Source organism: Haemaphysalis longicornis, unplaced genomic scaffold (assembly GCF_048455015.1).
Source record: "Haemaphysalis longicornis isolate Haplotype H1 unplaced genomic scaffold, Haemaphysalis longicornis Haplotype H1 scaffold_7, whole genome shotgun sequence".
In the NCBI taxonomy this organism is placed as follows: Eukaryota; Metazoa; Arthropoda; class Arachnida; order Ixodida; family Ixodidae; genus Haemaphysalis; species Haemaphysalis longicornis.
This window is the reverse complement of record NW_027526422.1, coordinates 108,017,360-108,045,278: the sequence shown is the minus strand read 5'-3', so window position 1 is coordinate 108,045,278 and position 27,919 is coordinate 108,017,360. Positions and strand designations below refer to the sequence as shown.

The following is a 27,919-nucleotide window of genomic DNA, read 5'->3' as shown; positions in this document are numbered from 1 at the left end:
TAAGCCACCAGACGCTTGCCACAACATTCGGGAAAAATATATAACGCACGTAACACCATATCGGAGTTTTCAGGGAAGATTATTTTTTTAAATGTTGGCTTTTGGGGGCAAAATTGCTTTTCTTTCGGAGCACTGATTAGGGGCCGTGCCGGGCGCAATAAAACGAGTTCCCATTTCTATTTGTTGCAACAAGTAATTAGTAATTGATAATACACTTTTTAATTATTGCAGTTCACATGTCATTTGTATCGTGGAAATTGTAGAGGATCATCAGTCAAAACGATTTCCGATTTCAAAAAAGTGATTGCCTGCCCACTATGGGTTGAGTACTTCAGTCCTCCGGACGCGCTCATCTTAAGCTGAGCGGCTGCAAAGCGCCGCCAAGCCACGCACCGATGATGACGTCACCGAGAGCTGTAAACTTCACACGAACGCCGGGCTACTTTCCGTTCGAGACAAAATAAAGCCACGCCGGACCGTGATAAAGCGCGACGTACACGTGACGCGTAGAACTCTAAGGGACATCAACATTGGGGCATAGCTTTGCAGCACTTTGCAGCCTCCGAGCTGCCAGCTGCCAGCGAACTGAAGTACTCAGCCGATTGTCCGGCGGGCGATTTCCTTTTTGGGAAATCTAACGCTGGGTATTGGTTTGACAATTCTCCACAATTTTCACAGTATAATCACTCGCTTAACTGCAACAATTAAAACTGTATTTAACAAGTAGGTTTGTGATAATAATTGTGACAATAATTGTGACAATAAATAATTTTTGTGACAATAATTAGATATTGGAACTTGTTTTATTGCGGCCGTAACGGCCCCTGATACTTTCGCGCAAGAAAAGCAATTTTAACTCCGACAGCCTATTTTTTCACGTTACTTAAAGTCTTTTGTGAAACACACCGTATATTACTAGAGAACCAGCGAGCAGTTTGTAATCAAGTCATTGGAACTGCCCGCATTAAAGGCGGAAGTCCCGTTGTACCAGCCTTGTGGAAGACCTCTTGGAGGCTTTCGGGCATAAGTCCCATTAAGCCGCTCTTGGGCAAGTCCTGTGAGCAGAGCTCATGGCAGAAGTCCTGCTGGGCAACCTTAGGGCACTTCCTTTAGTTGAGGGTTGTACAGAAGTCCCCTTAGGCCAAACTTGGGCAAGGGTGGTTTACCGGGAAGAAGTCCCCTGATGTGCAGCTCCTGGGGTCGAATGCTCTAAAACGACGGGACGTCGCTTTGAAACGACGGGGTAGCGCCATGCAAATGCATGTGTTCTAGGGTTGGGGCCATCGCTTTGGGGTGTTTGCACAGGGACTGAGCCGCAGAAAAGCAGTGTGGCAAGGGCATGAAGTGACACCCACTGCCCCCCGTCCTTTCGCTCGTAGCTTCGCGCCCTTGCCACACTGCTTTTCTGCGGCTCAGTCCCTGTGCAAACACCCCAAAGCGACGGTCCCAACCCTAGAACACATGCATTTGCATGGCGCTACCCCGTCGTTTCAAAGCGACGCCCGTTTTTTAAAGAATTCGGCCCCCGGAAGGAGAACTGGTCGTGCGGCTTTGTGCACGAAAGCAGGGCATTTACTCATTTACTACTTGCTTCCAGTGACATTCGCCGCCGCAATGGTTACAGCAGTGGTCTCCTGTAATTGAGATAGATGAGCTGTATTACAAGGCTGAGTTCCGAGGCGGCGCCTCGGTGCTTGGTTGCGCTTCGTACCGTGCACATTTCCTACCCTTTGACAGGGCATACAGCTTCTGTGGAGCATTTTCTTCTTTAGAATATTGACAAGGAGGGGGAACACTCATATCAAGTCTGAACTAGTACATCAAAGCTCCCTCATCTGGCAGGCTGGGATGTGTCGCCCCAGTGCTTCTTTCCCCCTGAGGACAGCCGGGGGCGTTTGCCCACCAGGCCTTCTGAACGAAAGTTCATATGGTTGTGTGACACAGTGGATAACCACTAGTGCCAACAAGTTCGTACCGCTAGGGTCAACGGGTACCCCTGGCGGTTCGAACGACAGGGGCTCTGGGGAAGCGCAGCCGACAGGCACATCCTTGAATGCACTCAGAACATGGAGGAATGACCAGTTTCAATGTTTGAGCTTCGACGTGTGGGTAATCTCTCGTCCCATTCCTACAAAGGCTATATACCTATCAAGAAGGTGAGGGCTCATGGACACGGAGGAAAACCCCCAGCGGATAACATCGCGCGTCCGCTCCTTACGGCTGGCTCATTTGGTGGCATGTAACAGTAGCGACATCCGCCACTGATGGGCGGACGTCGCTGCAGCTTTTTTTCTAATTTTTGCTGATTAATGTATAGCCGCAAGAGCAAATTTTGCAACTGTCGGTTGCAGAGATATGTTCCGAAAGACACATATTTCAGCCTCGGTAAAAACAAAGATTCTTACTACGTGTTTTTTTAGGCGTTTTTATACAGCCGTATTACCGGAAACACACCAGCTCAATATCTGTATGCGCGCCTAAAGAAGATTCGGATATTGCAGAGGAATTGTTTTATCACAGTGTTTTTGCTCTATTGGTGTGAATAAACCCATGAAAGCCTTATATTTGGTTATTAGATAATGCGAAAGAAAATGCGTTCTTTCATTTCCGTCGAGTCGTCACTATATTTGTTCGGTAAATCAATAGCGGTTCACAGGTCATAAATCCATTTGTTTATACCAACCGTTCTCGCTGTTTTGAGGCATGCATATTTTTGCTCGGGCTCTCATTTCTCCTATCTCGTGTTGTCCTTAAAAAGGTCATAAAATATGCAAATTGGTTTACTTTAAATAATTGGCTTTTGGTAATTGCCTGGACTACATTCTTGTGACGAAGCCCGTTTTCTGAACCTTAAACACGCAGGAAATATTGAAAAACTTTCACAGTTCGCGCTCCAGTGGCGTGATATACATGCGAAAAAGGTAATATGGCCCAGCCCTAAAATGCATTTTTATCAATGCGTTAACTGCGAGTTTGTATTCAAGTGTTACTGTCAAACGGAAATAGATGACCCTTTAAAACCGCCCACCCAGCTTTGTTGGTGGTGGCGTAAATTTGCGGCAGCCAATGGGTCAAAGAAGATTTTTTGACGTCATATAAAAATTTCCCGACAGTGGATGGGGAGTCGCCACTGCGTCACTTGTTTTCTTTATATTATTATTGGTGTGAAGTTTACTACAAAATTGGTATTGTTTTTATTGGGACAAAGCTGTGTTTTTAATCAACTAAACTTGTATTTTTTCTTCACGGCTCCATTAGGTCCTATACACGGTACCAAGGTTTCTTGGAAGGCGGGAACTGAGAGTTAAAAAAATTAACAGTGACCGTCGGCCTAATTGGTGACAAAAACAATGATGAAACATGTTTTTGTGTGCATGCGATTTTTGTAAGTCCACAGATTAATTTTTTCAGTGCACAACGTCACATTGGTTAAAGTATAGCCAACTTTCTTATCAGCATTGAACGTATTATGCGTGTCTGGTCATTGTACAAGAACTAAATATCGGGGGTACAGCGATAACGTCGGGATTAGGGACAATCGTTCGGTGCCATTTCTTAGAGCTAATGCCTTATCGCGCTTTTGTTCGTGTTATCCAACTCTTATTGAAACATAAACAGTATTAGCTTGAGTAACCAACACTAAATATTTAAACTGGGTGATAGCAGGACAAGCTCAGCTCTCTATAATGCACAATCCCAGCTACGATAAGAGATTTCCGATGGGCGTAGCGTGGTCGTTGACCCAGCGTTAAACTATTTGGTTATTCCGCACAGGCAGGTATAAAGCAGGTACAAAGAGTAGTTTCCGTCCCATTTCGAGAAGCTGTGTCGACAAGAATCAGCAGAAATGAGATTCCGCGTGGCGATTGTTGTATTCCTTGCTGCCGGGTTTTGCTGCGTTTTGGCAGAAACAGGTGGGTATGTTCTTTTAAACTTTTTATAAGGTGTTTTTACGGCGGCAGCCGTCAAAATCTATGTGACACCTAAGATTCAGTAATATATCTTAGTGCCGTAAAGACTCTATGTTGAAAGGTTCCGAGGTATTGATACAACCGAAAGCCTATAACCGACAGCTTATAAACGACAGAACACGGCATTTCAAACTGCATTTTTTGTATCGCCGAAGCCAGCTTTAATGTTGCTCGGTGCGATGTGGATCTTACGAAGGTAATATTAAAAGAGGCCCTGGGGCCATATTACGTAATATCTGATATATCAAACTTTTAATATGATAGTTGCTCTTGGGCTGCCCGAACATTTTAACGTCTGTCTTTGTGTCTGTCCCTCGATTTAGCCTCCCAGCCAAAAGATAAAAGAATTCTGAAGCCATAAGTTTATGTAGGCAAAACCTTTGCAAGCCACTAAAGCTTTTGCCATGCTTCATACTCGGTAACCTTTTTGAACAAAAAGAAATTATACATAATTGAAGCAAATTATCAATAAATAGTGGTACCAGGGCTTCGTGTATAACGGAATGGTCGGAAAGAACGCTGAATGTACCACAAATTGGGAGTTTTTGGGGATGAGGTTTATTGTACTGCGTCACCGTTACTTTGTTCTTCATCAACCACTTTGCCTAAATGTTGATATTTTTGGTATATTACCCCAACAAGGAAGCAGTGGTAATTATAAGTAGAAGAGACTGCCTAATTAGTCAGTGTTGCTTTAGTGGGGGCCTCGCGGAAGGAACAGTTTCATTACGCATTTACACAGAGTTCGGTGTTGGGGACACGCATTTTCCGCCTTACTACTGTAAATGTTAATCGTCGTTGTCGCAGTCTGATATTTTCACGGCGGCATTATTTAAAGCAGTGTATACCAGGCACACCGAAGTGGTCGAGGCTACGAATGTGATATAACGTGCCTTGAACGCCCGGTATTCGCTTAAATTTATTTTTGACCTTTTTAAGGATACAACCACATCGTCCTCGGATCGAGCAAGAAGCTTCGTTAAAGGGGGGAGCAGTAAAACGAAATGGTCGGGAGATGCATATAAAGGCCGGGGACGTGTAAAATTTCAATCAGTTAAAATTCAAGGTCATTAAGGAATTGGAAGACATTGAACAAACTTTCCTAAAACCTGGGATTTTAATAAATTCACTGCATTTGGATGAACCAGCTGAAACGAAAAATGTACGTGCTTCCAAAGTAGCTGGTTATTTTTTCTGCTTCTGAGCAAAAAAAAAGCGTTGCCATAGTCTCGCAGTGGCCTATACTAACAACAGCCCTTTCACACTTGTTGCGACGTCACGACTTTCTCGCCATTTGTGCAGTTTGCGAATTACGCCGAATATTTTTGGCACAGAAAATTACGATAGCCATTTTACGAGAAGTGTGAACTTGTATCCTATGCCCGCCGCCTACACGTAGCTCGGTGCGTCAAACTGGACCATTAGTTACTTCCTCCACGGGGAGCTGCAGACAGGCCCTCTGAAGATTCAAGAAAAGTTTATTCTTTCCTTCATGATATTTCCATTTCCCCCTCTGCCCAACACTCGTTCCCTTTCGCAATAAAGGACTCTACTACTACTACTTCAGGCTACCCGGAAAACCCTCCCAAGGTCGTCGTTATAACCGGTGTCACTTACAAATACGAAGTCGCTAGGTGCCCGCTTCAATGTTACAATCGTAAATTTTTCTAGGACGCAGGATAACACCGTGCCATTGCTTGCGTGTCGCGGAGTTAGGCTGCGTTGGGCACAGTAGTTACTGACATTGCACACCTCTCCTATTATTTTTATCTTACTTCTTTTCTCTTCAATTCCACTTTCTTTCTTCCGCCTTCTTTTATTTTTTTTCTGTAGACCCGACCTGCTGCAGCTCAGTGTGTCTTACGGGGCGAGAAAAATTACCGGCTCGAACGCTTTTTATTTCGCCTCATCCCGTCGACAACCCTTTGTACCTCACTTTGTCCGGTATAAGTTTCCTGGGTCGACCCCCGAAAATTACGGCAGGTATTATCTGGCCATACGTTACCTCATAGTGCATTCGACAGGTTGCTCTAAAATGGTCGGGGCACTCCGAATTTGGAGCCACATTCTGCTGTTGATAAACAAGGTGGTTAAGCATGTTCGGCTGTTTTTTTTAGGCCGCTCGCCTCTCACTATAAGCAACCAAGCACTGATGAAAAGTATCGCGTAAGGTAAGGGGGTTGACAATCTTTCGGCAGAGACCAAGCGGATTATGTCTAAAAAGTCGAAACAATCAAGTTAACCTCCTAAATGATTCTTACTTGCGCGCTGGCGCACGCCGCGTTTTACTGTACGAATTCATTCAACAGGCCGTTTTCATTGTCTTTAATTGCGGAACAAAAACTGGAGATGGCTTTCCAGATTCCATAAGCCTTGTGTTCTCTTCTGAAAGAATACAGCAACCTGAGAAACAGGTTTTCATACCACTGCGCTGGAACGTTGTAGCCGTTCGTACGGGGAGAAATGGACAGTGCACTTCGCAATCACTTCCATTTCCATGTTAGGAATGGTCCATGTTAGTTATTTTTGTGGTTTTATTTATTCGCTCTTTTAAGCAGTGTTTTTGGCACCGCGCGGCGCACAGCCCGACGCTGTCACATCCGCTATCCGCACTTTTTGATAACGGCTGCCTGTGGATTCACTACAGACACCCGACATTAACCGTTTGTTTTCACTTGTTCGTTATAAGATTTGATTCCTGTCTTGTAACACCCTTGCCTGGCACTTTCGCGAAACATATACAGTTTTCGTGGGAGCATATACCTTCTCGTTGTTAACTTTCAGTGTGTTAAACACCACTAGCAGGATAGTAGCCTTTCTTCGTGGCCGGTGCATGCTAACCATCCACATCAGGCTTGTCCGCTATGTCCCTATATCAAATCGCGAGAGGTGAAATCAGTGTGCTCTGGTTGAAATTGTCGCGGGAACAAGCGCAATGTGCGAACAGTTGCCAACTGTATGCGCACTGCGAGAACATTCCTAATGTGTCTGAAGGTGGCGCCACCGTAGTGGCCACAAAGCAAACCCCTCATGGGTCTAGTTTACACATACTGCATCTGCATTCCTAAGAGCACGCCAGGAAGGTGCGTTGGGGTTTAGCCAAAACAGGTGCCTCATTCGCAAATAACGACGGCAGTGTTAACTATTTCCACTTTCCCAGTAAGATACAAAGTGCCCAAATAAGGTTGGTATTGTTAAACGTGACCGCTACCTTGCTACAGAATAAACTACAAAAAAACGCATTTGTTGCTTGTATTCCCGTCTAACTCTCAGTTGTGTGATCATCAAGTTTAGACAATTTAGTCATTGCCGCTTGCGTTCCTTGATCTCCTTTCAAGTTTGTTGAAAAAAGTACACATAGCCTAGAAGTTTATTACAGTGCTTTCAAGGGAGCTGAAAAACAATAAATAAAAAATCTAGCGCAGCCAAGTCTGTCCGAAGTGGTAGTCCCCCCTCTAGTATGATGATGTCACCTAAATCCAAGAACCGCTTTGGTATCTGCGGAGTGTAAAATGGTAGAAATTTCCGTGCAGTGTATGTCAGTGTTTTCACTTTAAAAAAAAGAGTTGACAACTATTCTTATTGGGATGTTGTTTTGCTGCAGCAGAGTCTGTTCCTACAGCGTGCTATGGTTGTGTATAAGATGGAAATAAATCCACCACGAATAGTATAGTTTGTTGACGTTGTTTTACGCCGCTTCTGTACTGCAGCTTCCGACGTTGAAGGACGCCTGGCCGGAAAACCGAAGTGTCCAAGGCAGTATCCCCCGGTAAGAAATTGTAAGGCCGAACTCGAAAAAGGGTATGAGTGCCTTACGATCCCAAAATCAGTTCCCGAAATACGGGAACCATGATTTCTGATTAACGTTTTCGCCTGCTGCTCTAGTTTTCTGTAAGCTTTATTTCGCTTGATACACTTTTTGCGTGTGTCGTTGTGAGGAGTGAAATGCGTGTACGAAGCATTTGGGCGCTTTTCAATAACAACAAATCACATATTTGGGTGCTTTCAATAACAACAAATCATAAGAGAAAGGTGATCAACTTACCTCATTTTCGTTGCAAAACTAGGAACCAAGTGGAACTGATTGGTCTTTTTTCTGCCCACGTGCAAATTCTCTGAAAGTGACGACATCGCTGTCCCTTAAAAGATCTCGAGAAAAGTTTCATGGAAACTGACACAATTGTTTTGCTCGTTTTCTCTTTTGAGTTTCGGCTTTCTGAAAGGTATTGCAATATCCCAGATATCCACCTTGTTTTCTACATAACTGCCCAATGGTCACCACGGCTCATCAAACTGTTGATTGATTGATTGTGGGGTTTAACGTGCCGACGCAACGCAGGCGATGAGGCGCGCCGTAGTGGAGGGCTCCGGATTAATTTTGACCACCTGGGGATCTTGAACGTGCGCCGAAATCTCGTACACACGGGCGTTTTCGCTTTTCGCCTCCATCAGAAAAGCAGCCGCCGCGGCCGGGAATCGAACCCGCGACCCCGTGCTCATCATCAAACTGTTTCCACCCAGCATTTTCTTTATTACATATTGCACAAAATAGCTAGAAATTAAGAAAACTGAAATAAAGATACTTGTTCACCAAATGTACGAACCCGGCAATACGTAACATGTGCACTTAACCCCTTTCCAAGAAAGTTGCCACGGGAATAAACGGGAAAATGTACCATCGCAATCAGCAAGCAAACCAAGAAGCAAGTGGTGGTTTTTCCGCCATTCCACACTTATTCGACCCCATTCTGGTACGACGTGAGCGTCAGCATGTGTCATGCATGAAAATGTGGGTGTAGGTCTCTGCAAAGCACCTCTATATCCAAGGTATTGTATGGCTAAATGCGAGTATGCGCAAATAAAAATTACTCCCACCTCCCCTCGCGGGAACCCCTGTGTAGATGCGACGCATAGGGGGTTCCGTTGTTGTTTCCATTAGGTTGATCCTCCCATCGCGTGAAACGTGCTGTGAACCCCCTGCCGCGGCTATGACGCAACGTGGCGCGGCTATGACGCAACACAATCCAACACAATCCACTTTAATCCAATCCAATCCAATTCAATTCAATCCAATCCAAGCCAAGTGAAGCCAATCCAATCGAATCCAATCCAATGACCCTCGCGAGAGAGTGATCGCTATCGGAGAGGAGAGGGGGTGAGCGGCAGAGAGCGCAGCTAGTGCGGCGAGAATAATGGGGGAGGGGTGTGGACGGATAACAACGCCGTATGGAGTTACAAGGCGAGTGAATGAGATGCAGTCGCATCTAAAATTGGTCAGGTCGGCACAATGCCAAGTTCCTGTTTAATGGTTTGTTCAAGTGGCCACGAGGTAAGCGGCTTCGGCCAATTTTTTGCCAGAATAGTGACTACACCTAGTATGTTTAGCCCCACTATTGGGCTCACACTTCTCATAACTCCAGTAAGTGCTTTTCAGACCCCCACCGGAATCTACTGAAGTTTTCTTCCACCTACGTAATATTTGAATTATGCCGCAAATCTCGTATTTGCAAGCCCATAATTTTACCTACTCTTCAGGAAAAATCAGGGCTGATTGGACAGGGTGCTTGCATCGCGCGTCGGTAAGGCATCCGTTTTATCTGTAAACGTAAAAACGGGAGAAACCAAGTTTATTTTGCAAATAATTTTTGTATTATTTGTCAAGAACCTCCTCAGAGGAACCCCCGCGTGCAGACATTTATTGATAGTGTGGGTACTGCTAAAAGCATATCATGTCTGGTGCAGTCGAGGAGGCATCAAGTAATGTGTACTAGAAGCCCTTTTAGACGCTTTGAAAAACTCTGACCCGGATATATAACTTTGTCTTGCTGCTCGGAAAAGAATGAACATTCGGGCTCTCCCATTTTCGTCGAAAAACAAAGCTCGTACTCACTTTCGTTTTGACCGAAAGAATTTTCTACCTTTTTGTCGAGAGCCGTAACATTGAATAATAAATCTTTCATATTCAGCATTTCCAATGCTACATTCGGGAAAACGTTAAATGCAGCATTTAAATCAAACACTGCATGAACAATGTACCACTTTTCGTGAGGGATTTGTAGGCGTAAAATTTAATGCAATGTTATTGTGCATTCCTCATGCAGACGTATGGCAGTTGCACGTACTTCTGCAGCGGATGGCCATTCCGTTTCGAAAACGAGCCTGATGGGACTCCCTGTGGGGTAAGTGTGCCTTTACGATCGTGTATGTTAGATTGCGTCATGTCAAGCGTTCAGGTAGTGCAGTGCTCACATCTGTGAAGCCTTTCTCATGGTACTGGAAGAGCTGTGACCAGTCACGAACGTACAGTCCTACCTCTGTTCACGAACTTAAATTGTCCTCAGACCCTGGTCGGGAACTGACTCGGTTGCACGCGGATGCAGTGGTGTACAAAAGAAGCAATCCGCTCAGGCTGCTAGTATTCAAAATTGATTAGAACTAAAAAATATGGCGAAGAATTCAAAATGCAAATACAGTACGCAGCATAACAACACGAGTAAGAAGAAATTTCTCACAGGTATGATGTGGGTAACGGAAAGGTGTTTGTGGGAGCCTATTGTAACGAGAGCTCTTCTATATTAAGGACATCGTGGTGGTCCCTTGGGGAGGGTGTTTTCCCACTCTTTTCTGTCTCCATGCCGCAGTGTAAGCTTTTGCGGGGATATTTACACTAGATATTCAAAACCCGATGTCATGGGAGCTCCACACGCATATCATGCGAGCGTTGACTGCGGCGAGACCGTCGCTTGCGGAGGCAGAAATGGCGACAGGAGACGACATAGTTAAGAATCAGGGGCAGCTTTGACTGTACGGAGCACCACTATTACCACATTGACTATGTGCGTGGCATGACGATAGCATGAGAGCCAAAAAACAGCTCTGCAGACATGAGCTCATTCTCAACACCAATGAGGTACGGAGCCGCGGGAAGCCGCACCTGCGAAAGCGATTGCAGCTTGATTTCTGCGGAACAGAAGAAGGCTCGGGTAGCGTCAGTGCATCAAGTCGAGAGATCTCGTTTACTTTGACATCTAGCGAGCTGTCGTCCACCGGTGGGGGCACGTGCGACCAGTGCGGGCAAGGCAGTCACTCTAAGGTTGATGTCTGCGGGGCCCAAGAGAATGTAGAACTTGGTCTCGAAAATTTCCGTGAATGGGCCACATCATGATTGCTAAAATAGTTGTTCGTAATTAACGCTAACAATAAGCTGCACATCATCCCTGTGTGCCACCTATTGTAAATGGTACATATGAATATCTGTGTCAGCAACCATGAAGCTGTTTGTGATTCTACTTTAATAAATCCTCAACTCTGCTTTACACTAAAAATCTCCACGAGCCTAACCGCCTGAATGCGCAGTTCGCGAGCCCATGAACGTGTCGTCAAATGAGGTAAAATCTGGGCCTTTGTGCCCGTGAACGGAAACCGTTCACGAACAATGTGCTCGTGAACCGGGGGACTGAAACACTCTATGCCAACGTACAAGGTACAGGATGGCAATGTATGTGTATAAATACAGTGTCTCAAGAATAGAAACGACAGGCACAAAAATGTCAACTGTGCTAGTATATCTTACTTGAAAACACGTGTTCTTTTTGTGCAATGGTTCGTAACGAAGCAATACCCGTATAAACGTAAATCAAGCACCCTAATACTCCTGAGTTGACAAGCACAGTAATTACAAACGGCGCCACCAAGCTTAAATTCCAAAATAAACGATCTCCTCCCGGAAAAGGGCTTTCTTAAAGTTAAAGCATACCTTTTGGAGTTGCAATCACTAACAATACTGTAGTATTGTTGTGCTAAAAAATGGAATAATTTACCATGTTCCTGTATTTTCCACCTGCCTCTTGGGAAGCCATGCTACCAAAACAACCTCTAAGAGTTTCTTCATGACCACCTTGTCCGCTGTGTACAAATAAAAACGTTTGCAAAAGAAGTTTATGCAACTGCACGAACAACCGCCCGGGCAATTGCGTATCATTTGGACCGAAGCTTATAACAGGTACTTAGTTATTTTAAACAGATGTTCCGACGTTTCGAGAGGCGGGAATATTTGAGCATAATGAGCTAACAGTAATATTTTACAAGAATGGCAGTGACTTTCTGTTTAAGGGTGTTGGCAGAACGCCAGAAGACTACTTGCGATCTCGGCAAAAGAGAATTTATAATCACGCCCCGTGAACAAAGATTTAAATTATTCAAGAAGTTTACCAAACACTTCTAACAATATTGAAAATTGTTGAGGCCCACAACAAAGCGTCGCAGCAGTTTCACTGAAGGGATATGTGTACGAGCACCTACCACCGGTACCGCTACCACCTAGGAACAGCTGGCGTATGAGAAGGAAGAAAGAATGGGTCGTCGCCACCTACGAGGGTCACGTTACCAAACACCACCGCGGCAATAGCGCGCGCAAGTTTTGGAAGGACTGCTGCAGAGGATATTGAAAAGCGTGTGCTTTAGCACTGTATCTGGCGGAGCAGCTGCGAGAATTGACAAGGCGAGTTTTGGTCATGCCATCACTACCACGGCGACTTAGTGCTCACGATTTACTGTGTAAATGGTTGTTGAATAAACATGTAGCATTATCAGATGAGAAATAAAATAAAAAACTTCCTAAAATGCTTTTATTCTGGATTATGCAGGTATTTCCCAACGGTGTCTGCGTGAACGGAAGATGCGTGGATGGTGACCTATTTCGAAGTACTGACAGTGTAACACCGTCAGAGATAACCCTCACGAGTTCTTATAGAAACACTCCGACCATGTCGAACTTGGATGTCAGCACTGGTGCCCCTTCCATTCATATACAACAATCACGTTCGACCACTAACAGCGATGACCAATCCTCTCCCAAACCCGAAGCAAGCTCAACCACACACAAAAGTTGGATTGCTAGCCGACAAGCAACAAGTCAGCCTTTCTTGACTACGCAGCTGTATTCAGCGGGTCCTCCATTTGCAACTACGTATAATGCTCGTTCTACAACACTTAAGAACCAGATTTCTTCTTCAGAAGGTTCAACGAGCATTAGTATTGTAAGTGAAGGGAGTGTGTCACGCATCAGCAATAAAGCCACCCAGCCATCTTCCAGCACGACAAGAATCCGCGCGATTACAGCGAACCGTAACCCGCTGGCAGCTTCGGAAGACGCGTCAGCTTCCCCTAGCTTCAACCCCTCGACGCAGAACGCAAGTGATCGTCCAAGTTACGAAGGAAAACATACTGAAGGACCAACTCGAACCGAAGATTTTTCCAGGCATCCTTCATCTACGTTGAGCAGCCATCAAACTACTTTCCTTATGCCAGCCACCACACCTCCAAGAACCGCCCACGTAACTGAAAAAGCAACTCAAGAAGAACGTAGCTCCGCGACCCGTTCCACGTTCACAGAACATGTCACAACTCCCACTGTGCCAGCCAGCACAGCCTCAAGCACCATCCTTGCCGACGCATCCCCCCGCATGATGCGCAATATAACACCTGGAGTCACAGTGACCGGCAGTCATCTAACGGACAACCCAACACGCACCTCGACACCTCCGACAACGGATGCAACATTCACATCGATGCGGTATGGAGGTACACCTGCCTCACAAGATACAGACCCTGCAGCGACGGCAATTTCCCACGAAGACATCTCCGATCGTGGCCTCACAGCGATCGGCAGTGATCTCGGAACTACCATCCGCTCAACCCGTTATGAATCCGCAGAAATATCCGCGGGCCCTGGGCTAACTGCAAGCACGAAAAAAGATTTTGTAACTGAGACTACTGTGGGCAGCAATGAAACCACAGAAAACGGTTCAATCCTACCTGCTACCACGTCTGCTAACACCCCGTCTGTGCCGAGTGTAGCTACACTGCCGACCCGAGACCCGTCCTCATTCGAGTTATCAATCGAAATTCGTGTAAAAGGGAGGATTCCCTTCTTGAAACCCTAGGAGATATGATTATCGCGCAACTATAAAAATCAAATAATATGCAACTGAAACGAGAATATGAATGTACACCCGGGAAAAGAGCAAATTCTACGATAATATAGGTAACGCCCGCTAGTAACAAAATCAAAATGCATACATTTGCAGACACAGGGAATCAGTAAAGAAAAACAGTAATAAATTTAGTACCGTTTCGCGTATTGTAGATGTGCTATGTTACTGTGGCTTTGGACATAAGTCCCATTTACGTAAAGGGAATCGGATTTACAATAAAAACAGAGGAATAAAATGCATAAATAAATAGATCGGCCAAAATAACAGCTGTAGTAGTTAAATTAGCGTAAATGGAGATAATTGGTCGGTCGTAATTAAAAAACAAATACAAAAAAGAAACAAAGAAAAACAGCGATAATAGAAAATGGTTTAACGCCCTGAATTTCCCCAAACATTCAGATTTGTCGGAAGTAAAACTTTTAGTCGTTATAAAAGCGTAATTAGGAAAAATTGGTTCAAGCGATTTTTGAAAAACCAAGAAGTGCGAACAGCAGAAAAACATGTCAAAATGGGTAACCATGTAGCACTCTGAATTTCCAGAAAAATGCATATTTTGCGGAAATAACACCTGTAATCGATATAACAACGTAATCGAAGACAATTGGTCGGACAGAGTTTCAGAATTTCTGCACATTTTTTGACAAGAGAGTACATAATCTCGACGGTTTCAAAGGATCCTGAAGTGCGCACTCTTCCCGGGGCTGGCTGTTAAGTGAAGACGTTTGTTTCCCTGCCTGCATCGAAACATCAGTAACGCATTGTTTCAAGCCCAGCGCTGTGCTACACAGCCACAGTGTTGCTCAAATGAACGGAGTTATATTAAAGGGACACTGAAGTGAATTTGTCAAGCTCCCGTTTTTGCTTGCACTGCGTAGACTGGCTCAAATTAGCACACTTTTCATCGTTTATCCGGTTGACAAATCGGTAATTATTTTACAAAGCGCGAAAGAAGAAAAACTACCATGCGCGGTTTGCGGCGGCCGCACCAACTAAGGCTGTGACGTTGAGAGGAGGGGCGCCGTGATTGGACGATGCCCAAGGTTAGCAATCACACAAGTTTCGGTTTCGGTTTCGGTTCTGTAAAACATAACCAATGGCTTTGTTGGATGGGCATTCTCAATATCTCAGTAATCATCGTACCGCGCTTCTGCCATGTTGTCGGCTGTAAAATGCACAAGATAAGCCTCCCAGGACGGCTTGTAGTCGTAGCATTCACTAGCCGAGACCTACGCAGTGCATGAACGCCCTCCGCGTACCCGCAGACGCCCAAATGTCATGCGCTTTTCCCCCATAATTGGAGCTTGCCTCCCTCATGCCTGTATCGTAAAAAGCGTGTTCGCACCAGGCCAAGGGTCGGTTCATTCTGGCCTGTGCCCACTGCCTGCAAGCAGTCGGTGCTTATGGCAACAGCACGCCAACGAGAACTCGCTAGCGCGCCAGTGCCAGCCTGCGCGCGTTTTGTGAACTAGTTCGTGTAGCCATGAACGTTGCGGCCCCAAAAAAGGTGAACTCAATATAGAAAACATCGGCGGAAAACAAAAAAGTTAACTTACAAAAAAAAAAAAAAAAAAGCACGTACCCGCGGGGATTTGAACTCGTGACGCGCAAAACATTTACGGTGAATTCCTAACGCCCCAGACTGCTAGGCTACGGAGCGGAACGGGAATGTCTTGTTAATATAGGGTATATATTGTACAACCGGTTTACACTTTTATTTAGTTTTGGCATTTCAAGCCGCTTAGGTGACTATTTGTTGTACTGCGATCGTGCAGTAAGCGTCGCCCGAGTTTCCACAGTAGCTCACGTCTAGCAATTGCATTTCGTAGACGGAAAAGCGTTCGCAGATGCGTAGTCGTGCTGCTGACCGCTGTGCTTGTTCGCCCAGCGCAAAAATGTGCTTCCCGCGCCCTAGTTTTACGCTGCACGGTAAAAATATCAGTTGATTTTATTTGCTTAGTACCTATATTGACTTCGCTGACTCTTCTCCCGCCTTCAAGAGGCCTTATATTTTCCTACTGGCGTACCAGTCAGCGAAGCGCCGCATGTGCAGCGCTTGTGTGAAGCGACCTTGACTTGGAGCTAGATACAGTGTACAAACCAAGTAAAGAAAGGCACATTCTTCCATTCACAAACGTGTCCTGGCTTCGTTTCAACTAAGCGAACGAATTGCGACCAAGCAATTTTTTTTTAACCTCCTTGATTGCGACGACCCGCCGGCGGCCGGCGGACGAAACGCTGGGCCGACTGATCTGTCGGCCGGGGAGCCGTGCAGTAGCGCAGCCGTGGCGCAGCCAATTGCCAGCTCATCCCCTCTTGACGTCACACGAAAACGCCACAGAAAATGGGCGAGCGTAAAGAGAGGAGGACAGCGTTTTCGAATAAGTTTTTCTACCAAATAAAATCGCGTAAACGCGCCTAGAGTGGTCGAAACATGGCCTGGGGACTCCGGACTACAATTTGCGCTAGTAATCCCGCAATGTTTACATATCACTTCAGTGTCCCTTTAAAGCAAATTAACAACCTAGCCCGGCCGAGTTTCGCCGTCTCCAGGAAATTGACCTTCATTTGACCACAGCTACGCCGCAAAGTTGGCAACGCATGACGTGACCCGCCGCAATGATCTCCGCAGCCGCCGGCTTGACGCATGCGCTCTCCGTAGGTGGGTCGACGCTTGACCACGTAACTCGTCGCGCGCCTCGCTGAGAGGGACGGCGCGCTGGCCTAGTCAGCGCGAGCTTGTCCATGGATGAGAGCAAGCCCGGGCCGCCTTCTCTGAGGGTTGCGCCGGAGGCGGAGGCTTTGAGCCGTTGTCGGCTTGCGGCACCGGACCACCCCGCGGATATCGCCCGCCATGCTGCTGTACTACAAACGTTCCGCAATGCCAAGCATCCGAAGCTAGCCACGCAGACTAAGAGCGAACGGTTCGGCTCGGAAAATAGACTTAGCCAGGCTAACCAAGCTTTCGCATTGCATATCCAGGGTTAGCTGGCCTAAGCCGTAGCCCATTCCCCAATTTTGTTAGTACTCTTTATAAAAACCCAAATAAAATCAACAATTTCACTGAGTTAACAAGACTAATCACTCAATCAAATGATCAGTGCCTTAATGAATTCCGAGGGCGTGTGCCATCCGAAAGCCAAACCTTTGGTGATGTAAGCCTCATCAGGTGACGCCACCAGCCAAGAAAGCGCCGTACTATTCAACGTCGTTCTGTCGCGCCGTGAAACCCCTCAACGTCTCGCCGCACAAGAAAAAGACGTATTGATCGACAACATTCGCGATAGTTTGTGGCGTTTAAAACGAGTTTACACGTGGTTGCGCTTGCCTTGACCTCGAAGATGCGCACGGCGGGTGAATGAAGCTGGGTGAAGCGAGTGAACGAAGTTCCGCGAATAGAGACAGCGGGCAATAGCCACGGCGGGACGTTGTATTTCAATATGCTTTATTGAAGCCTCCTTCTGCAGTTTCGAATCGACAGCAGGAATTATTAGAGAGACAATGGGGATATAATTAGACAAACAATAGGCTCAGTAAGAACAAGTAATCGTGACCTAAAATACGGATTAATTTCGTAGAGCGACATTTTATTTTTGTTTTAATTGTTTTTTATCTGGAGCGATGCTTGCCTACTCATAACGGTTTCAATAGGCCAGCTGGCTGGTTTTCTAGCCTCCTTTCATAAACGTGCCCGTGAAGGGTGTTCCACAGCCCAGCAGTTGCATGTCATAGCAGTAAGGCAAATGTTAGCATTCATGTGAAGTTTACTCCTAGAAGAACTTGCACTTCTCGGCCTTGTACTTCGGGGTCAGCCGCATTTCCTTCCTGTAATCAAGGGATACTGATCTTGCAAGCCCGTAGCAGTATATATTTTCTCCAGTCCAAGAATGCTTCGCCCTGGGAGGCAATACTTTTGACTGCAATGCTTATTCAACCATAGTGCTAGGTTTCAGGTAAGCTGTCGAAGCTCCTTTAACTATACCTCAGCAACGAATGAAATAAATCTTTTGTCGCAACTGGCGGAATCATTAGGGATCATATTGCTCTCTCTCAATTCGCCGGAGAGCAACTCCTGGATGGTCTGTGGGCAAAGGGTACCTGATGCCGTCAAAATTACCGCAAACTATCACATCATCCTTCACTGCATAATTCGCGCACAACCATTAAGACCAAAGTTAGGTGGCTTTCACTTTGTGAGATCTGAGTGACTAAGAGACGGGCTTGGTTGGAAGCATTAGAGAGCCGTCCTGAGCCCAAGATACATAAAGGTGCGAGTACTGCTCACCAAACAGCACGTGACTACCGTACTCGCGAGCACGTGGGCACGCCACGAAAGAGGAAACAAAAACTTCAAAATTTCAGTTTGGGTTTTGCATGCGTTACTGCTACCTTGTTTTCGGCAACTAATTTTTTTGCAATGGGCACCTTCTAAACATATAAATGACATATCAGTTTTCCTTTAATTTCTTTTGTCAGTTCTTCGATGTGTATTGGTATCAATTCTTTTTAATAATTCATTTAGCTGTTATTAGTATTGTGCGGGTAGACATGTCCTGTTTGTGAGAGAATGCAGTTTGGTGATGCTGACGAGGTCTGTCCAGCAGAAAGCCGAACATGCTACGCCAGGTGAAGAATAAGACAAATAAAAAAATGACACTCACGTGGAGCCTGGAGACAGAGTTCGGGAGTTCAGAGGGAAAATAAAAGATAGCCCAGTTGGGCTCAAGAGGACTGTGATTTGGGCGAGTTGGTGAAAGTTCATGATTGACAATCCAGCGCGCGAAAACACGGCACAAAAAGAACGAGAGTTAGACAGGACAGCGCTGCACTCACAACTGATTTATTTCGAAGAAAACATTGGTCATATATACAGATCAGTCTCCCACGTGGCGGTAACTTATTGCACCCGCTAACCACAAACAAAAAAAACGCAATCATTAATCGGTTTGCACATGTGTAGTCTGGTTTACTTGGTCATGCAAAGGCGTCACTCAGATACGCGTATTCTCGGTCATGCAGCACTATTGAGGGCATACTTATACAACGGTCAGCAGCTCGCTGATTTGAAAGGCCTCGATAATTTCCCGTGTTGTTTTATCTTTGTGTCTCGACAACACAGTGGTTTCATTGAAAAGCGGCTCACAATCTTGTTTGCAGCAGTGTTTAACCAGGTGGCTGTTTGGATTCGTTTTAAATGAACGCTGGTGCTCGGACAACCTGGTGTTCAGACACCTCCCGGTTTGTCCCACATATATATGTCCACACCGAAGTGGTAACATATACACGACACCCATTGCACATTTCACAAATGGGTCTGAATGATTTATCGGGCACACTTTTTTTTGTATTCCGGAAAGCTAATCTTCGGTCAACCCTACTGCACAATTTTCCTAATTTATTTGGAGCCGAGAATACCACGTCGACAGCGTATCTTTTTGCCACGTTTTTTAAGTTATGAGAGAGCCAGTGCTTATACGGTATCACAACGGGGTACCGTTGTGATACCGTTGTGATACCGACTACACATGTGCAAACCGATTAATGATTGCGTTTTTTTTTTTTTTTGTGGTTAGCGGGTGCAATAAGTTACCGCCACGTGGGAGACTGATCTGTATATATGACCAATGTTTTCTTCGAAATAAATCAGCTGTGAGTGCAGCGCTGTCCTGTATAACTCTCGTTCTGTTTGTGCCGTGTTTTCGCGCGCTGGATTGTCAATCATGAACCCAGTTGGGCTATCGTTGGGTGACTGCGGAGTGATGTATTCAAGAGCCGCATGGAGGGCGGCCAGCTCAATCACTGTCGATGACGTCCTGTGGCTGAGGGTTCTGGTTATCGTAGTGCACGACGCAGGAATCAAAACACCGATCGTGGATGATTCTTCTGTGACTAAGCCATCAGCATATACATTTTATAGCCGGCGTATTTATAGAAGCTGTAGGTTGTAATACTTTAGAGCTGGAGCAGGAACATTTGCTGCTCGGGTGACTTATTGCATGGATGTGTAAATACTCACGGGCGGAAGAAAACATAATGGGTACGAAGGCAGAGATGGGATCTCGTAATGTTGCGGTAAAAGGTCGTGCAGATCTGAAGCAGAGGTCTTAGCCGATGGATGGTGGCGTTGTCTCGTGACAAAACGCACCCACGCACGAAACGGTTCCTGTTTACGCAGCACTTTCGGCGTCAAGCGTCTACATTTAACGATAGTTCCCAGAGTGGATGTTGTTTTTTTTTCGGACGCCGATGCACACCCGGAGTATGCGTGCCTGCGTGTTTTCCAAAGCCTTAAGATTTCCCGCTGAGAGAGGGAACAAAGCAGGAAGGCTGTAGCGGAGCAGACCTTCGCAGAGACAAAGAAGCGAGTAAACTGTGCAGCCTCCAGTGTTGCTAGAAAGCATTCGAAAGATGTTGAAAAATGAGGCGAACTTTTTTTTAAACTGCGAATATGAGGTGTCCATGTCAACAATCTGACGAACGTGACACCTAGAAATTTGTGATTTGCGATATATGGTGTTGGTATCCCCATTGCCGTAAGCTCGTACCGCGTGACGTCTCGGTTTCCCAGAAACCGAGACAGCCTGTCCCGCACCATGGTCTCCATCAGCTTTCCCGAACAAGACGTGAAGGGGATACGGCGGAGGTTGTCTGTGTTTATGGCTTTGCCGACTTTCGGAATGAAAGTTACCAGGGCGGTCTTTCATTCGATTGGTAGGGGTGCCTCACCAAGCCAGATCGAGTTGATGAAAGCGAGGAGGGTCTCATAGGCGGGGTCCGGAAGATTGGAAAGCAGTTTCACAGTTATCTTGTCCCGGCCCGATGCCGTTCCTCGTTTCATTTTAGCTAGGCCCGCCTTCAGGTCATATAGCTGGAACAGCTGATCCAGCTCCGCGTTCTCGGAACCTGCATACGAGTACGCGGGCCCTCGGGGGTCCTGCTGAGTGCAAAGATACTGGTCGCGTAGTTTGCACGCTAATTTTGAGGTATCTCCATCGAAGATATGAATAGCTCGTTAAATATGTTTTTGTGTCTCGGCACGGGTTTGAGTCGGTTCAATTAGGGCGCGGAAGAGGCGCCACGTGCTCCGGCTAGACATTTGTCTGGCCGCCGTTTTACAACGGTCCATCAAGTTCGAGTCGGCGAGTCAGGCCGCGTACTCTGCCGCTCGCTGGGTGAGCTCTGCGATACGAATTTTAAGCTTTCTATTATGTTTTTGGCGGCGACATCTGCGGGAGAGGCTGTGCCGCACCTCCCAGATATGCTATAATATGTACAAGGCAGGTGTGTTTCGTGGCACCGGAGGTTCGTACGACAACTTGTATCGGGCGTGCGGAGCTGAGGATCTGCTCGCGGCCTGCGTGCTGCTAGCGCAGGCTTGCCTGGACACCAGAAACCGAAGAAGAACCACTGTAACGTCGCCTAACACATAGACCGCGTTGTAAATAACTAATAAGACTTGAGACAACTCGATCATTGAGCATGATTTGCAGCGCTTATAACGCCTAGAAGGTTCTCCTGGGTTTGTCTACTCATCTCAGAAGCCATATGTTCGAAAGTCATCACCAGCTTTTATTAATGAGCTTCCAAGTAAGGCAATAACTATATTGTAGACCAATACTTATACTGGGTGCAAAGAATGCAAGAGAAATCTGTCCCAATTTTTGTTACAGGAGGTTCTGTATAGCTGATCGAAGTGCATTCTTTCTCAGCCAAGCCCAAGGCAACCTGTTTTTGGAGGGGCCATCTATTATCCAACTTAAAGCCAAAAGAAAGAAAGTTGGCCCAATATTTCACTGTGTCATACTGCAGGGCATGGACCAATTTCTTGTTTGCTGCTCTTCGTTGAATCTCGTCTGCTCAAGTCCGACTTTGGGAAACTCATAAGACTCTTATTCATCCATTCTTCCACCAGGAACAGGCGAAAACAATGTTAAATAAACGTTTCAAAACACAAAAAACGTCGGCGAAAATATCTGCGTTTAGTCTACCTATACCAGTAAATGTGGCGTGAAAGGAACGCACGAGTCATGATGCTACCATAGATGTTGGCTGCTTTACCTGAAAAAAGTGCGCAGAAGTTTCGCTTGGAAATCAGACCTATTTGGAGGGCGGACACTCTAGGTGCTGCCTTAACACCGGCAACTGCACTCACGATTTGTTTTCGTAGCGATATTCACCTCATGTTTTAACATAACCGGGTCGATGCATCTTGTTCCGAGTATCGAACGAATATTGGTCTCGGGAAGCGATGAGAAGTCGCTATTTTGCCAGCAAGCTGTCACCGACATGGTGGAGCTCGTGACAGAGATGCAGTGGATGTGAACCATTTTTGGCTTGAAACAAGTGATACCTATAAACATTTGGTGCTAACAATACTCGTTCTACTTCCCTGTACATATATAAGACAGAGCACTGGTAATAAGGAGAAGAAACATAGAGATCTTTATTTTGCTTCTTTGCGCTTCTTTTATATGGGCTCACGACAACTTTCGCAGATGTTACCCCATTCCAGAAAACATCCCTTGCTTCGAGCCGCTTCCTCCATAGATATTTTATTCTTGCTTCTTGGTCCTATGACTCGATAATATAGCATGCATCGCAAGTATGCGCGTAGGCAAAAGATTGATTGATTGATTGATTGATTGATTGATTGATTGATTGATTGATTGATTGATTGATTGATTGATTGATTGATTGATTGATTGATTGATTGATTGATTGATTGATTGATTGATTGTGGGGTTTAACGCGCCGACGCAACGCAGGCGATGAGGCGCGCCGTAGTGGAGGGCTCCGGATTAATTTTGACCACGTGGGGATCTTTATCGTGCGCCGAAATCTCGTACACACGGGCGTTTTTGCTTTTCGCCTCCATCAGAAAAGCGGCCGCCGCGGCCGGGAATCGAACCCGCGACCTCGTGTTCAGCAGCGCAACGCCTTAGCCACTGAGCCACCGCGGCGTAAAACCCTACAATCAATCAAATCAGATGGGCATGTCGGCGAAATTTTCTGTAAGCTTTGTCGCCAGAAGGAGCGTCGATCAGTCATTTGCGCGAGTGATAAAAGAGCACAGAACAAGAGCGTAAAAAAATGAAGCTCATACTAACGCGTAAGACTGGAGGTATCCAAGCTGTACGCAAGCTTCACCACAATCACTACTATTGAAGTCCCCGATTGCAGCCAATTTCTTTCTTCTTCGCTGCCGCAACGATAGACCGTCATTGTGGCTTTACGCGTGAGCTTCTTTCATTTTAAATGCAGAGCATTTCAGTAACTCACGATGTCACCCGCGTTGACGTCCGTAGTCGTAGTCCGCATCGCTCCCCGTCGGTCTGGCATTGGATTGGATTCGATTGGATTGGCTTGGCTTGGCTTGGCTAGGATTGGATTGGTTTGTATTTGGATTGGATTGGATTAAATTGGATTGTGTTGCGTCATAGCCGCGCCACGTTGCGTCATAGCCGCGGCAGGGGGTTCACGGCACGTTTCACGTTTCACCATCGACTTCATCGACAATGTCTACGCTGGAAGAGAAGGTGGCGCAGCGGCGTGCTGCGGATGCTGAGCGCAAGTGCCGCAAGCGAGCCGCCGACGCCGAACTTCGCCAGCGAGAAGCCGCAGCCATTCGTGAACGTCGGGCGGCGATGCGGGAGGGAAAACAAGCACAAAAAAAAAAAAACAGAACTCCTGCTGGCGCAGTTTCAGGCAGGGGGCGCGCAAGCACTGCGAAGGCGGAAAATTTGAAATGCGTCGGGTGGTAGCACTGAGCGGATAACGGCGCTACAGCCCATTATGGCGAATCAGTGCTCTGCATTTCCGACAGTTTTCACGTAGAGTGGAACGGCTGTAACTTTGTTACTGTGCCGTACCATGTAACCCTTCGGCTGCTTTTCTTTTTAAATGGTAATCAGTGGCGTACACTATTACGTGTATTTCTTGTTCCGAGCAAGTCTGGAGTTTCTCTTTTTGGGGGGCAAGCTTGGCCAATCTTCCTAAGTGGGCATACTTGTCTTGACAAATGTGCGGCGGGGACGCTTGGTGGGCGCCGGGAGGCACGCACACACGAGCGCTGGGCATTTTCTTGGTTTTGTTAACTGCCGGGCGGTCGCCGCGAAGCCCAAACCGACGTGCACGCGCTCGGAAATTTCTTGGTATTTTTAACTGCGGACACGAAAAATTACGATTTGCTAAACGGCTTCGCGGTTCAGAAGGCATAGGGGCAGCAACCCACGCAACGCTGGAGACGTTGCTTTGAAAACTATAAATCGGAGCGCAGACCAGTTGCCCCTTCTTCGACTGGTATCTGCACTCCCGCGCCATTGCTTGTACGTGTTTTAAAACATAGTTTGGAGCCACAGTGCGTGCCAAAAATAAAGAAATGAGAAAGACTATACTAATTCGCAACAGAAGCGATGGTCATGCAACGCCGCTAAAAAAGGAAGCAAACATTACATTTGGGGCAGCTAGAGCGCTAAGCAACGTTGGGACAGTGTACGAGGGACGCGCGAGAAACGCCAAGTTCCTCACTTTCGAAGTGTAGGGAATGCGTGCACATCCTTCCGAGCCTCGGGTTCACGAGGGTGAGTGCCGAAATGCTCGCACATTAGAAAAATCCTCCAGTTGATAGCCACCAGGACGACGCCGAGGCCCGCGTCGCGGCGCGTAAAAAAGTCGTTCTGCCGGCCTAAATAAAGTTTAATCAATCCAATCCAATCCAATCCAGTTGATTTTCAATTAAGGTTTCACTTTAGAATACTGTCGGTTGTACACGTAATTCTGAGAAAGCATATCTTAAGCAACTGCGCAACAACACACGTAGTGTGCAGTGCCGGAGAGAGATACTGGTTGCAGTAAGCTTCGTTTTCGGGAGCATAACAGTTCACTTAACGGAGTGCCTTCAGGCCATCTTTCCACCCATTGCAATGATTCTGGTTGTACGCATTCCCTTCATGATACAGCACTACTGCTCCGGCACGGTGACCAAAAGGCGAGGGAAGTATTTGAAGCGTATAACAATCGAAAAATGTCTGACTCGTGTGTTAGCGCTCCGCCTTTGTCACTTTTAGATGCAGACTGCGCGTATCTTGATGAGAGCAGTAGATGAGAACGTGCGCCTGCGCAGTTGCTTTAAATGGGTTGACGTGTCAGGTTTTTATCTTTGTTTTATACTTTCGATGAATTTATGTTTGTGTCCAATAAAAAAATTTACTTTTGCTTCTGCGCTTGTCCAGTGTTAACCTGTTCTTTGTTCCGTTATTTGTGCGCTGTGAAGATTAAACGCCCGGGCCACGCACCTTTAGATAGAATAATGCGCGCATTATAAGACAGTCAGATGAGTAACGGATAGGTTGAAAATACAAATTGATGCCGTTAGGGTGTCTGAAGCAGCAAGTTAAAGGTTCAGATTAAGGTAATCCCCGGAGATAAACAAAAAATGCATCCTGCATTTGATACATGATATATGATTTGATTTGATACATCGTTACATTTTGATCATAGTCAAAACGAGCCATACTTAGGTTTAAAATTTAAAATGATGCCGCGAGGGCGTGTGGGAAATCAAATTCAAGGTCTAGATGAGGGGAATCATGTGCGACAAAAATGCGTTATAGTTATGCCATGAGATAGTGATTGGTAGTCATAGACTGAGTTAAAATTCAAATCGATGCCGCTAGAGCGTGTGGCATATCAATATAAACGTCTCGATGAGGCGAATCACGTGGCACAAATGCAAAAATTATTCCTGATTGATGTCGTAACATAGTCATAGTGAGTCATAGAATGGGTTAACATTCAAAATAACGCCACTGAGGTCTGTGGGGAATCAAATTGTAGGTTGCAATGACTGAAATAACGTGGGGCGAAAATGCCTTGTGTTTATACGTGGACTTAGTCATGGTCAATTCATGATTTGGTTCATTTATATTAATACGCTGGGATGTGCTGAACATCAAAATAATGATCTCGCTGAGGGAAATCACGTTGGACAAATAAAAGAATACTTCCTATCTATTGTCATGACATTGTCATGGAAAGTCATAAATTGGGTTAAAATCCAAGGTGATGCTGCTAAAGCATGTAGGGTATGAAACTGAAGGTTTTATTTAGTCGATACACGTGGTCATATAATTAATGCGTCCAGGTTATAGTCATAAGGGAGTCATGGTCAGTCATATTAATTTTAAAATTCCAAATTATGCTGCCCTGGTGTTTGAGGTATCAAATTAAAGGTCTCCGTTAGGGGAACCACGCGGCGCAAATTCAAAAATGCTTTCTGGTTATAGTTATGAGATGTTCAAGGTAAGTCACTGGTGGGGATAAAATTGAAGGTGATGCCGCTAGGGCGTCTTAGATATCAATCTAATGCTTTCGATCAGGGAAATCGCGTGCAACAAAAAAGGAATGCGTCTTGCGTATCATCGGGATAAAGTTTGTCATGGGCTTGTCATAGATTGCGTTAAAATTCAATGTGCTGCCGACAGGACGTCACCATCGTCATTATCATCAGCTTATCTACGCGCACTGCATGCAAAAGCGTCCCCGATATCTCCAATGATCCCGGACCTGTTCTGACTGCGACCAATTTAACCCCGCAAACTTCTTGATCTCGTCTGCCCACCTAACTTTCTGCCGCCCCCTGCCATGCTTGCCTTCTCTATGGATCCACTCTGTTACCCTTAATGACCAGCGGTTACCTTGCCTTTGCATTTTTTGTCCGGCCCACGCCCATTTCTTCTTCCTAATATATACTAATATGGCCTCAAACCGCGCTTGTTTTCGGACCAACTCCGCCCTCTTCTTTTTCCCTGAGCGTGACACCTATCATCTTCTGTTCCATTGCTCGCTGAGTCGTCCTCACGTTAATTTGAACCCTTTTAGTGAGCCTCCAAGTTTCTGCCCCGCCGCCAAATACCGGTAAGATGCAGCTTTCGTCTTTAGGGACAATGGTAGGCTGCCATTCATTATCTGAGAAGGCCTGCCAAAGGCACTCCACCCCATTCTTGGCCTTTATAGCATCTCTCCCTCATGGTTGGGATCCCGGGTCCCTACTTCGCCTAGCTAGGTATAACCTCTTACCACTTCCACTGACCCCTCCATCTAGCTCAGACCGCTGTGCTCTGCCTGGGTTATTGAGCATTACTTTTAATTTTCTGCATCTGAATTTTCAGGCCCACGATTCTACTCTGCTTGTCCAGTGCGGTAGTGATGCTTTGAAATTCGTCCCCCGAGTTACTTAGCAGGGCAATGCCATCAGCAAATCTGAGATTACTGAGGCATTCTTGATTAACCCTTGCGACCACCTATTCTAAATCCAATGCTCTGAATACCTCTTGTAAACATGCTGTGGATAACATCGCAGAGACTGTGTCTCCTTGTCTGACGCCCTCCCTTAATTCACACAATTTTCGCGGCCCGTTTTAGTACAAATTTCGCTTTAAGTGGAGAGGTAACTACATAGCAGTTGTTTCTGGGTGATGGGCAAGGTTTTGAAACCTCTATGACTGGTTAAATGAACTGTAAAAGCGAAACCTCGATTTTACCAAATTCTCGATTTAACGAAATTTTCGCCCCCAAGTACGACTTTGTTACATCGATGTTTAACTGTATATACATCTGCTACATTTATGTCTTTCCAAATACACTGTATGTCATTACGAACGTAAAACAAAAACTTCTAGCAAAGTTTCTCAGGGGGACGAAAACACTATACTCCGACGCAGAAACATGATGGTCACATTCGTAAGCTCTTTCCATGCCCACATGTTGAAGTATTCATGCGCCCAATTCTATAGGAGCGGAAGGCCTCAGCCGTTTGAAATGCTGCAGGCTACCCAATAAATACTGTTCCGAGCTATATGAAACAACCAACTATGTGAGAATAGAATTGTAGCAGCCACGTTTTTCTCAACCACTAGCACCCTTCACAATCATCATCAGATGCAGCCTTAGCATCAG

At 45.9% G+C, this 27,919-nt stretch overlaps 1 long non-coding RNA gene across 1 annotated transcript; it reads left to right on the top strand.

The window, feature by feature from the left end:
* The first annotated feature begins 7,685 nt into the window (after positions 1 to 7,685).
* Positions 7,686 to 13,346, top strand: LOC144144793 (uncharacterized). The gene is made up of 3 exons (XR_013317338.1): positions 7,686 to 7,740; positions 10,073 to 10,150; positions 12,617 to 13,346. It is a non-coding gene; the product is annotated as an uncharacterized LOC144144793 (long non-coding RNA).
* Positions 13,347 to 27,919: the final 14,573 nt, after the last annotated feature.